This window comes from Sturnira hondurensis, unplaced genomic scaffold, assembly GCF_014824575.4.
Source record: "Sturnira hondurensis isolate 20B ecotype Veracruz unplaced genomic scaffold, ASM1482457v3 Scaffold0013515, whole genome shotgun sequence".
Classification (NCBI taxonomy): Eukaryota; Metazoa; Chordata; class Mammalia; order Chiroptera; family Phyllostomidae; genus Sturnira; species Sturnira hondurensis.
In genome coordinates, this window is record NW_028086146.1 from 7,257,683 (window position 1) to 7,269,754 (window position 12,072).

Genomic DNA, 12,072 nt, shown 5'->3' on the forward strand with positions numbered 1-12,072 from the left:
TTCAGGAAAAAAAAATGTGGCTGGAGGCGGATTTGACTTTAGTCCTAATATTTTCCCTTCTGAGAACCCAACTTCCTATTCTATTTCCTTTTATTTGCTCTGTATCTTATCAGAACTTGTAGTGATAACAAAACAAATTCAACTATATTTAGACCAGATTGGGAAGTGCTTTTAAAATACAGAGATACTACTGTGAAAATATCTTGGAGATATTAAGAAATGTCCGTTGAGATTTAGTGCCTACAGATTTTACATGACAGGAAAATACACAAGTTAAATTTTAAAATATTATAGAGCATGATTAAAAGGAAAACCAATGTCATTAGCAGAAACAGAACCCCGACACTAGGTTGCATGACCAAAAAAATTTAGATGGTTATTTAATCATAATAACAAAATTAATTCCTTATTTATTAAAAAGTTAGAAAAAATCAAGTCATAAAAATGTTAGAATAAAGTCTAGATGAAAAGTTATCTGATCCTTTTATGAAAAAGTATTTTCTAAGTGTAATTTGAATAGAAAAAATCACAATACAATATTTACTTACATTAAATTATTTTCTTATATAAAACATAGTACCTTAAAAACCTAGTAATATATTTGTTACAGATATTGCAAAGAGTTACCATCTCCATGCTCAAAGGCATTATATAAATTGATATTGTCTTTATCAAGACAAAACAAAACCTTTAGACACAGGGCTAGAGTATACGCATTTATCCACAATTATTTCACGTCAGACACTCTTCCAGATACTGGAAGTATTTAGGGAACTTGCACTCTCGAGGGCAGAGTGGTGCAGAGAAGGAAGTCCATGAGTAGGGGTGAGGGATGGCAATTCTAGAGAAGGGATCAGATTCAGGGAAAAACCTCCTGGACTTGACACTTGTAAAAAGCTTCCAGAGAAGCAAAGGAGTGAGCCCTATAGACATGCCGGGGAAGAACTTGCCTGCCTGCGCTGTGCCTGGACTATCATTATCTATAGAATAGTAAGGCTGGGCTGGCGTCAGCCTGGGGCCTACAGAAACAGAAGATGAAACCAGAGATGTAAGTGGCAGGGGGAGTAAGTTCAGTGTCCCCTCTCCTTCCCTCCCAGAACAGATGACCAGGAAAGGGCATCCCAGGTCATTTGAAACTCTTGTATGACCTCTGGTCCAGGAACTAATGGTTGCCTCACCATGCAGCCATTGGCATGAACATTCGATTTTAAAAAGGTGACATAGGATGATGATACACATAAAAAATATTCAGCACACTTACAAAGAGAGGCAATGTTACAGGGTTTTTTTTACTTCTTAAATTATTAAAACCTTTAGAAAGTAGTGGCGGTCAGATACAGTGAGGGTGTATTCTTCAAACTGCTGGTAGAAGTGAACACTGGTACAAACTTTGTAGATGGTATCTGGGAGTACTTTTTCCAAGATCCATAATTTAAACCATTTGACCATAAACTGTGTCTTAAGGAAATAGCCAGGAAAAAGGTGAAGGAAGATTTATACCCAATGTTCCCAGTGGTATGCAGCATCATATACAGCAATATCAAAAATTAGGAAATGTTACTTAGATATCCACAATTAGGACTAATAAATGATCTTATATCAATTTGATCGGATACTGTACAACCATAAAATAATGTTTATGAAGATAAAAGCAAAACAAAATTACATACACAAAATAATAATTATATAAAAACACATAGATAAAATACTGTAAAAAAATGTAATCCAATATTAAAACTCATTTTTGTTCCTAGTGGCAACATCATCAATTTATTTCCTCTGTTTTTTAAAAAAATCCTTTCCTCTGCTTTCCAAATTTTCTGCGTTCCAGTGACTTGTTGGAGCTGGTTCGCACTAATCTAAGAGTGTCAACTGAGTGTATCTTTTCCAAACTTTTCATGCCGTGACGTCAGGTTGATAGCTTGAAATTGATCATAATAAGAATATATGCACCATGAAAACTGGCAAACGCTACCCACTGGGGCTGATTTCTACAGAGAGCTGGATGTTAAACACACGGGCACACCACTGCCCATGACTCAGGTCCATACTCTGACCAGAAAGAAAAACATTCACACACATACAAGACATCAGTAAGTTACTGCTTGGAGAGCAGTATTTCTTGGGTTTCAAAAAGCTTCATAGAGAGACAAACATATGTTCAGGTGTTAGTCCAAGAATAGGAAAATGACACAGTGACCCTAAGATAGGGAAGGAGCATTTAACACATGGAGCGAATGAGACAAAATTATATTATAATTTCCTCAGCTTTGCCACACTGGAATCTCTGACCAAGCCTGTCTGAGTTAATGCCTAACCCTCACAGGGTCTTTACAAAGAATGTTTGTTATTTTGGTACTAACTTAACACATTCCATGTAAGAGAAACTGGAAAAAAAATCAAGGCTAAGAATGAGTTCTGGTGATCACTTTTAATTTACCCTCCTCTGTTAAAATGTGATCTGGGGCCCACATGAGTGTGTAAGCACAGACATGAGTGTCTCTCTGCTTTCTATTACCAACTACTCTTGGGTTTTACAGTTATCAGTATTGATGAGGTCTTTCCAAGGAATTTCATGGCCATGGTCACTCCTGAAGTCAAAGGCAGGCACTTCTTCCTTAGCTTTAACAAGTGTTTATGTTTTCCAAGAGGGTGATTCTATACGGCTTTGTGGTGAGAGTTAATTCGGTTTTCTCTGGGATTAGGCATGGTTCTAGAAACCACTCCTTAAACTGAACAAGCCTTGAGGACCTTATACAAAATTTCCAAAGGAGGCCATGTGCACAGAAATGCAGTACTGACATGTAAGCTTACCGACCCCCGCTCCCTCCCACCCAGATTGGATGACCAGGAAAGGGCTTTCAGATCATTTCAGGCTCTTAAATATTCCAGGAATTATCTAGTAGGTGAGGCAGGAGGCACATAGCAGAAGCTTCTGAAAGGGATGTCTTTCAATGAAATATATCTTTATATTTGGAGTAAGAAACTCAACTATTTATATAAAACAAATTACATAATATATATTTCAAACACATCTTCTTAGCTGCTAGAAATATAAAAAAGAGGAAAATTTTCAATGGAAGATGATGTCTAACTGTGCTTCTCAAACATGGGCATGCATCAGAACCACCTGCAGGCCCCAACTGGTGCTGTTGATTCTGCAGGCCTGAGGTGTGCTTCTAACAAGTTCTCAGGTCATCATGATGCTATTAGTCTTGGGGCCACACTTTCAGAATCACCAATCTCTAAGAACCCTGATGAGAAGAGCTAGATTTTTTTGGTTATGAAGAGAGAAAACAAATTATGAAAATAGAAAATTAGAAAAACCAAATTGTCTTTAACACAAACCTCATGTAACCATTTTTCCAGTCCAAGCTAATGTTCTTTTTAAAGTATATTTCATTGATTATGCTATTACAGTTGCCCCAATTTTTCCTCCTTTGTCCCCTTCTGCCCAGTACCCCCTTTCCCTGCAGCAATCCCCCCTTAGTTCATTGTCCATGGGTTGTGCATATAGGTTCTTTGGCTTCTCCATTTCTTACACTATTCTTAATATCCTATTTTGCACCTACCAATTATGCTTTTTAATCCCTGTACCTTTTCTACCACTCTGCCCCTTCCCCTCCCTGCTGTTAACCCTCCAAATGATCTTCATACCTATGACTCTGTTCTTAATCCTGGTTGTTTGTTTGCTTAGTTTTTTGTTCATTTTTTTAGATTTAGTTGTTGATAGTTATGAACTTGTTACCTTTCTAATGTTCATAGTTTTGAACTTCTTTTTCTTAAATAAGTCCCTTTAACATTTCATATAATAAGGGCTTGGTGATGATAAACTCCTTTAGCTTTACCTTATCTGGGAAATACTTTATCTGCCTTTCATTCTAAATGATAGCTTTGCTGGATAGAGTAATCTAGTTTGTAGGACCTTGCTTTTCATCACTTTGAATACTTCTTGCCAGTCCCATCTTGCCTACAAAGTTTCTTTTGAGAAATCAGCTAACAGTTTTATGGGCACTCCTTTGTAGGTAACTCCTTCTTTCCTCTTGCTGCTTTTCAGATTCTCTCCTTATCTTTAACCTGTGACATTTTAATCATGTGTCTTGTTGTGGTCCTCTTTGGGTCCAACATGTTTGGGACTCTCTGTGCTTCCTGGACTTGCATGTCTATTTCCTCCACCAAATTAGTAAGGTTTTCTTTCATTGTTTTTTCAAATAAGTTTTCAATTCCTTGCTCTTCATCTTTTCCTTCTGGCTCCCTTGTGATTCAGATGTTGCCACGTTTGGAGATGTCCCAGAGTCTTCTTATTCTCTCCTCGGTTTTTTTAATTCTTGTTTCTTCATTCTGTCTATTTCTTCCTTATGTCTCAAATCGTTGATTTGAACCCTGGCTTCTGTCCCTTCATGGCTGGTTCTCTGTGAATTTTTCTTTATTTTGCTTACTGTAGCCTTCATTTCTTCATGTTATTGCCATACTCATTGAGTTCTCTGAACATCCTTTTCACCAGTGTTTTGAACTCTGGATCTGGTTGGTTATCTCTGTTTTGTTTAGTTGTTTTTCTGGGGTTTTGTTCTTTCATTTGAGCCATATCTCTCAATTTGGCAGCCTCCCCATGTTTGTTTCTGTGTATTAGGAAGAACTGTTTTAACTCCCTGTAAAAGGCACTCATCTAATGAATGTAGCTTCTTTAAATCCTTGGTTATCTGACTTCCATCCATTTTGTTTTTCTTACAGTTCTGGGTATTATTTGTTTTGAGATTTAGTTGTAATTCTTTCAGTGGTTACACAGGGAGGTAAAGCGTGTCTGCCTACACATCCATCTTGACTGGCAGTCCTAACCATTTCTTATTATGTCTCTCTTCAGACCTCATAATAATAAAAAGTTATATAAAATCATACCTTAAAATCAATTTAAATAAATTTTTCTTTCATAGGGATAAAATTATTCAATCCAGTTTAATACCTGTCATAAAAAAACTCTTGCTTTTTATGTAACTACTGCTTTTTATGGAAAGAAGTGAAATTTGAGCCCACTGATTATCTAATTTAAAGGGCTTCTGTGCTGGACAACACCAAGGGCCTTTATTGCACTGTAATCTATGTGAATGGCACCCCCAGAGTCACTCTGTTCAGCTGTCCTAACTGTCCCCCATTCGTTGCAGAGTAGCACCGTCCTTCTTTATCCTTCTCATCCATCCACTGAACCAATCTCTCTTGGGCCTTAACCACATGCCTGGCACATGCCTGACACTGTTCCAGGGGTTTTAAATATATCAGCAGTCAAAACAAAGATAGGTACTAAGTTCTAGAGGAGAGAGTAAACAGTAATAAATTAACTAAATAAGTAAATTGTATAACAGTTGTTAAGTGTGATGGGAAAGAAGAGAAGGATGGGCGGGACTGAGAATGTTGGGGAGAACTGAGGCCCTGTTGAGGAAGGATATTTGCACAAAGACTTGAAGGAGTTGAGGAAATTAACTAAGTGCATATCAAGGGGAAGAGTGTTCAGAAGGAGGAAATGGCAATGAGGCCAGTGTGGCCGAAGCGTGGTGTGACCTAGAGGGACAGTCATAGGGAACGAGGTTTGAAAGGTGGGATGGGGGGACATGCAAGACCCTGCAGCCTTCAATTAGCACTTTGACTTTTAGTCTTGGTCCAGTAGGAAACTCTTGTAAGGTCTCCACCATGTGCTTCCTGGGAGATTAATCTCGTCCTCTATTATTTATTACCCACAGCAATATAGGCGCTCTGCCTTCCCTTCTTTGAGAGCCCACATGAGCATTGAGTTACGGACACACTGAAGGCTAGTCCTGTGTCAGGTTGGCTGGGCTATAGCACCCAATTATTCACTCAAATGTTAGGCTGCTGTGGAGGAACTCTATTGATGGGTGAGCATCTATGGTCAGTTGACTTTACATAAAGGAAATTATCTTTTATAATCTGGGTGAGTGTCATGCAATCAGTGAGACGTCTTAAAAGTCAAACATCTATGGTTTCCCTGCAAAAGAAATTCTTCCTTTGAACTTTGACACCAGCTCCTGCTGGAGTCCCCAGTCCGACAGATTTCTGACTCGCTGACTCCACAGTCACATAAGCCAATTTCTTTCTTTGAAATAAATTAATTTATCTCTTTCCCCCTCGCCCTAACTGGTTCTCTGGAAAAGCTTGATTGATCCAGGATGCACTTAAAAACGCACGAGGAGACAATGAGTATTTCAGGTCAAGGAGAGAGCCTCATGCACATGAATCCCACAGAAAAGGGCTGGATGTGCTCAGTTACTATGAAAGTCTTTTAAAGAGTGCATTTGAATTCAATAAATATACACAAAATCTCTATAGTGTGCTCAATGCTGTCTCACAACAACCCGAGGAGGTACATACTATTGTAATTTCCATTTGGAAGATGAAAAAGCTAGAATGACACAGCTAGAAAAGGTGAGGCTTGGATTTGGGTGTGTCAGAATCCAAAGTCAGGCTCCTGGAAGCTATAGTGGCTCAAGAAATAACTCATCCCAACATTCTTTCCCCCATCACTCTGCACACTTCCCTTTTCCTCATAGGACATTTTTATATTTTAGCCTTAAGCCTATCAGTTGATCCTGGTCTAGTTCCAAAAAAGTGCCCCCAGCTTCTCTGGTAAAATTTCCAGTGTAACTCATCACCACTGTCCAGGGACGTCCAATCCTTTCGCATCTCTGGGCCACATTAGAAGAAGAGTTGTCTTGGGCCACACATTAAATACCTTGTGATACATAATCACAAAATGTCTCATAACATTTTAAGTAAATTTATGATTTTGTGTTGGGCCACATTCACAGTCACCCTGGGACACATACAGCCTGCAGGCCGCAGGTTATGCACCCCTGGCACCATACCCTTCAGGGAAAGGGGTCTCTGTTGGAGCAGAGACGGAGAAACAGAATGGACCCTCCCCTGGGTTTCACTGTCCCCTCCCCTGGAGGTTTGTCAGCTGGTTTGGTCCTGGGCCAATAATATGATTACCTGCAGTTGAGAAAAATTAAGCATGGTTCATGTTCTTCCTTGAGATCTACATCCTAAGCACATGTACAGTGGCCCCAGAATACCTGAAATGAGATCTTGACCCAGGGGTGTCCCAGCCTGCAGCACCCCTCCCTTGGAAAGATAAAGAGGGGACACGTCACTTCATCTCTCTCCTGATTCGTTGAGCCCCTGCTCCTCCCTTAGATTGTTTTCCTCTTCCCACTCCTGTCTCTGGGAAGCTGAGCCCAACAGTGTGGGAGGTCACGCTTCTTCACACTCCCCCATGCTTTCAGATGTGGGGTCAGGAAAGGCCTCGGTGAGGAGAACACATTATGGGCTGAGGCCTGAGAGAAGTGAGAGAGTAAGACATGCAACCTGAGCACTGTATGCAGATGAAACACAGAGGAGAGATCTCTAAGGCAGGGCCAAGCTGATGGGCTCTGAGAACAGTCAGTCACCTGGAGAGGGGAGAGCAAGGGAGCAAAGGAAAGGGTGTGGGACTCGGGATCGGAGCAATAGCCAGAGGTCAGGTCATGTCCAGCCTCTGACACAGGAAGATTTAGTATTTGATTTCATTGTAACAGCAAGCCAATGGGAGGGTGAAGGTGTGAGCAGGAAAGCAAGTGGTTTGTCTCACATTATAAAAGGAGAGCTCTGCAAAATTGATGGTGGGAGGTCAAGAGAGTCCAGTGAGGGATTACTTCAATAATCCAGATGACAGATGCTGATGGCTTGAAGTGAGAGGTGGTAAGAGGCAGGCAGTTCGCGTTTTGAAAGTGGAGTTGAATGAGGTGTGGAACCTGAGGGGAAAAGGGGAATCGAGGATGGCTCCCTCTTTGGGCAACAGAAATAGCAAAGGAGAAGAGAAGAATAGGTCAGAGGTAAATCAGCAGGTTGGTTTGGGAAGTGTTAAGTTTCAGACGATCCCAGGACACCCAGGTGGAGGGGACCTGCAGACAGCTGAACGACAGAGGGTGGAGTCAGGGTCAAAGATGGGGCTGGACCACTTATAGCAGCCCATTGGCTTTACTTCTCCTCCAGGTTCTCTTCCCTATCGATCCATCCTGGGATTTCATAAAGACTCTCCTAAATAGTTTATTATGCCATACACAAGAAACAAATGTCCTCTCCTACTGTCTGAAATATCAGTCCCAAAAGACCAGAGCAGCCTCTGTGATGTGATTCTACGATATGCCTTGGATAGACGCTTCCTCCAGGCCCTGACAAAAGCCCTTGCTCCTTTCAAGAGCACTGTCTCCCTGTTTGTGAACATTGCATTTATTAGGCTCTTCACCTCTCCTGCCTGGAATGGCTTCCCTCCTCCCAATGCAAGATTCAGTTTACTGCTCACCTCCTGAATAAAGCCCCTTCTGACCAGGCCAGCCCAGGCTGGGTACAGGGAGAGCTGCTGAGTCTGTTATCAAGTTTTGCAACTGGACATGTGCATCGAGTTTTGTTTCCTGTTAGGAGTTTAGCCTGCACCTGGCAGGGTGGGACCAGCATCTAGGTCAACTGTTCAGTGCAAGCTGAATTTGTGAGAATGAGACACAATTCTTTATCTAAAGGAGGCACAATCACTCATGGCACAGGTATGTGTCTAAAAAATACGATGAGTTTCACAGTCTGCTTCCAGGAGCACCCAACTTAGTCAGCATCCCCAAATTTGTTGGATGTAGTTCAGGAATGCAGAGAGCCCATTAGCGGCACTCACAGATGCTTAGATGCACACTGCTCCCTTCTCTTCAGTACTGGAGGGGCCACACACCAGGGCTATGGTAACTAGATGTTTAATGAAAGTGGGGTGTTCTGAGATATCATGGATAACACTGAGAGCATAACTGTGGAGTCTAAATTAAAAGCACAATTTATAAGAATAATCAGCATTCGAAGGGGCTTCAGGGATCACTAGGGCCAAACCTTAACTCTTGCACCACTTTCCAAGAGTATCGCCAGTAAGTGGATCCCAGACTGCTCGATTCTTGATAGTAAAGGGCAACTTCTTCACCTTGGCAGTTAGCTTCAATTTTATACAGTTCCCGTTGTTAGGAACTTTTTTGCATAATGAGTCCCAATCTAGCTCTCAGCAACTACTCATAAACCTGCAGTAAGGCTCATGGACTTACTAGGAAGAAATGAGACAGCTCTGAATCTCAGAAACTAGTCTGTGAGACTTGGAGTGTTAACAATCCTGATCTTCAACGATCCATTTTAGGGCTTAATTTCTATCCAGGTGCACATAAACAAATTGGCTCTTTAGCTTCTGTACAACTTCCCATTATGAAATATTTGTTCCAAATGATAGTTTTTCAATGTTAATAATGAAACCACCCATCATGGCTTGACAAGTTTCTCCCATTTGGAAATTTGAGCCGCTTCCATAACAATGCATGGATTTTTCCTAATATATAAAAACAAGGCACCGTCAATTGCAATTTTTATTTGTTTTTTTGTTCAAGACTATTCTGTTAATGTTTATAAGCTCGTGAAACAAGAGACGGAAATTCTACTCCCATCATTTTCTCATTTCAGATATGACTGAATAGTCGTCCAAGATTAAGTGAGTCAAGTGGAAATAATTAGGAAAGGGAAAAGGGCCCAGATTCTTCCATTTTCGGTTCTATTACATTTTATTCCAAGAGCAAAGGCACTGTGTCGGTCTGAAGTGAGACGTACTTCCAAAGACAACGAGGCACATTCAAAGGCCTTTTGTTTTCCTCTTCTGCAATGAGCGCGGTCTGTCTGGCTGCACATGCTCATGCATCGCCTGGTAGGGATTCATCCCTTTGTTCCCCAGAAATCAAATGCTACCAAAACATACTTCTGGAGAAACTCAGCCAGAAGGAAGGACAAGCGGGCTTTTTTCCCCGGAGGGTTAAGGTTTAGCACTAGAACATTCGCATCAAGCGCTCTCTTTGACACTTGGAGCAGTGTGGACCCCAGGGAATTAACTCCCTGCCAAAAGGCTTAAGAATAATTATAACGAATTAACCTATTATATTAATTACAATTAATTTCAGGTTGAATCTAAAAATTCTCCCTCTAGGAGATTATTTAGCACTGACATTTATGAACTAACATTGGCATATCATAGGTAATTAATCTCCAACGATCTGCTATCAAATTCATTTCCTTTGTGAATGACCAATTTGCCAAGAGGAAAAGATAATGAGTGAAAACCAGCACGAGAAGAAACCCCTTTGGGAATATCAGCTACTGTCCAATCAGGCACCTGAACTTCTATACAGGGAATACCTATTCGTTCAGCAATGACTCCATGGGCCAAAAACTGTATCCATAGCTGATTAATAAGCATATGAAAATGATTTAATTGGTACATCTACTTGGGTATAGCTCAACAAGAGACAATGAAAAATCAGTGCTAGTACAGATACTACGAAACTAGTGTGTATTTAGTCAGAAAAGGGGGTGGGTAGGAAATGCTCACAGAAACAGAATTTCAGAGCAAAAAGGAAAGGTCGAGCCCAGGGATCCTTCGCGCCAGCCCCGCCGCAGCGTTCCCCAGCAGAACTTCCGCCAGTGGTGGAGCAGGGCTGTGCTGTACTCACTGGTGGGCACTTGCCACACGGGATTAATAAGCACTTGAAATGTGGGTAGCACAACTGAGGAACCAGATTTCATTTTATTTTCATTTTATCTCATTTTAATTCATTTACATTTAAATGTATGGTATTGACTGCACCACAGCACCACACATCCTGGTGGCAGTCCAGCCTTCGTTCACAACTCAGTTCCCTCCATTGCTAAACAGGTCGAATCATTAGAAAGTTTGCTGTAGCTGAATTGTAATCTGCCGCCTCATAATTTCCACCTTCCGAGATCTATTCCTCCCCTCTTCTCCCAGACCATGCAAAACAATTTCACTCATACTATATTTTACGGTTCTTTTAATATTTGTGAAGCCTCGAAATGCTGTAGTGTCGTGGAATTGCAGCCACGAACAGGGCTGTGGTTTAGTTCGTCAGCCCTCCCTTAGCAGCTCTCTCTCTACAGGTTGAACATCTTTAGTCTGAAGTGGGAGGACCTTGAACCTTTTAGTCTGGCAAACGGTGGTTCAACTGCTGTGTGATCCTGGGAGGTATATTCATTTGCCTGAATCTAGTTTCCTTTCTGTGAAGTGAGGGTAATGTCACTGAGCTATCTTGGTCACTCTGAGAACTAAATGAGGTAGGTTTCAGAAAGTAGTTCACACACATAAATCACAAGAGTGTCGGTCCCTTCTCTCCCACGTGGCATATTATTTACCTCACCACCCCAGTTACTTTCAACATTGGACCTCGATGGCCAATGTGCAAATGGTATCTGGATAGTAACATGGTGAACCAGCTGTCTGACCAGGAGAGAGTATAAGAGAACACACACATCTCTTGTCCGACACTTTCTACCTCGACTGCTGCAGCCTAAAAGAGTCAGTAGCTTTTTAACATCCATATTGTGTTCATTCATTCAGTCAGGCAGTACATACATTTTGGGCCCTTACCTGCCCCCCAAACTATGTTAGGCCTAAGGGATAAAGTGGTGCACAAGATAACTGAATCCCCTGTCCTCATGGGGCTTGGAGTATGGCTCAAATAAAACTTGCCTTTAAAGTAAAATCCCTAAGAATATTTTCATATGTGATGCTCTTTCCTTTTGATGCTTTTTTATATTTGGAAGATAACTGTTCAAAGCTCCATTGCCACTTGGTGGGACAGAATCTCTCGGCTGCCTTTCACTGGACTCCGTCACTCGGCGGGACACCACATTCCCCACTTCAATGCCATTTGCAAACTTAGTTAAAATATTCTTTGACACCAAAGACGATGTTAAATTTCTGCCAAAGAGTGAGTTATCTCTAAAAATAGCCTGTGCCCTACTGACACTTGGCTGTTAACAACCTCTTAAATAATACCTTATCCACCACATGGATCATGAAATGTAAGAGTGTGGGCTCAGGACCCAAAACACCTGAATTTGCACTTTCGTGCCCTTACTTATGAAATGTTAGACAACTGTGAACAAATTGTTTAGCATCTGTTTAGTTTTGTTTTCTCTGTACAAAGTGGATAATGCCAC

General features: G+C 41.1%; 1 protein-coding gene across 3 annotated transcripts in view; it reads right to left on the reverse strand.

Annotated features, from left to right (window-relative positions):
* Window positions 1-12,072, reverse strand: part of GLIS3 (GLIS family zinc finger 3) — a 464,054-nt gene that overhangs the window by 65,758 nt on the left and 386,224 nt on the right. The window lies entirely within an intron of this gene.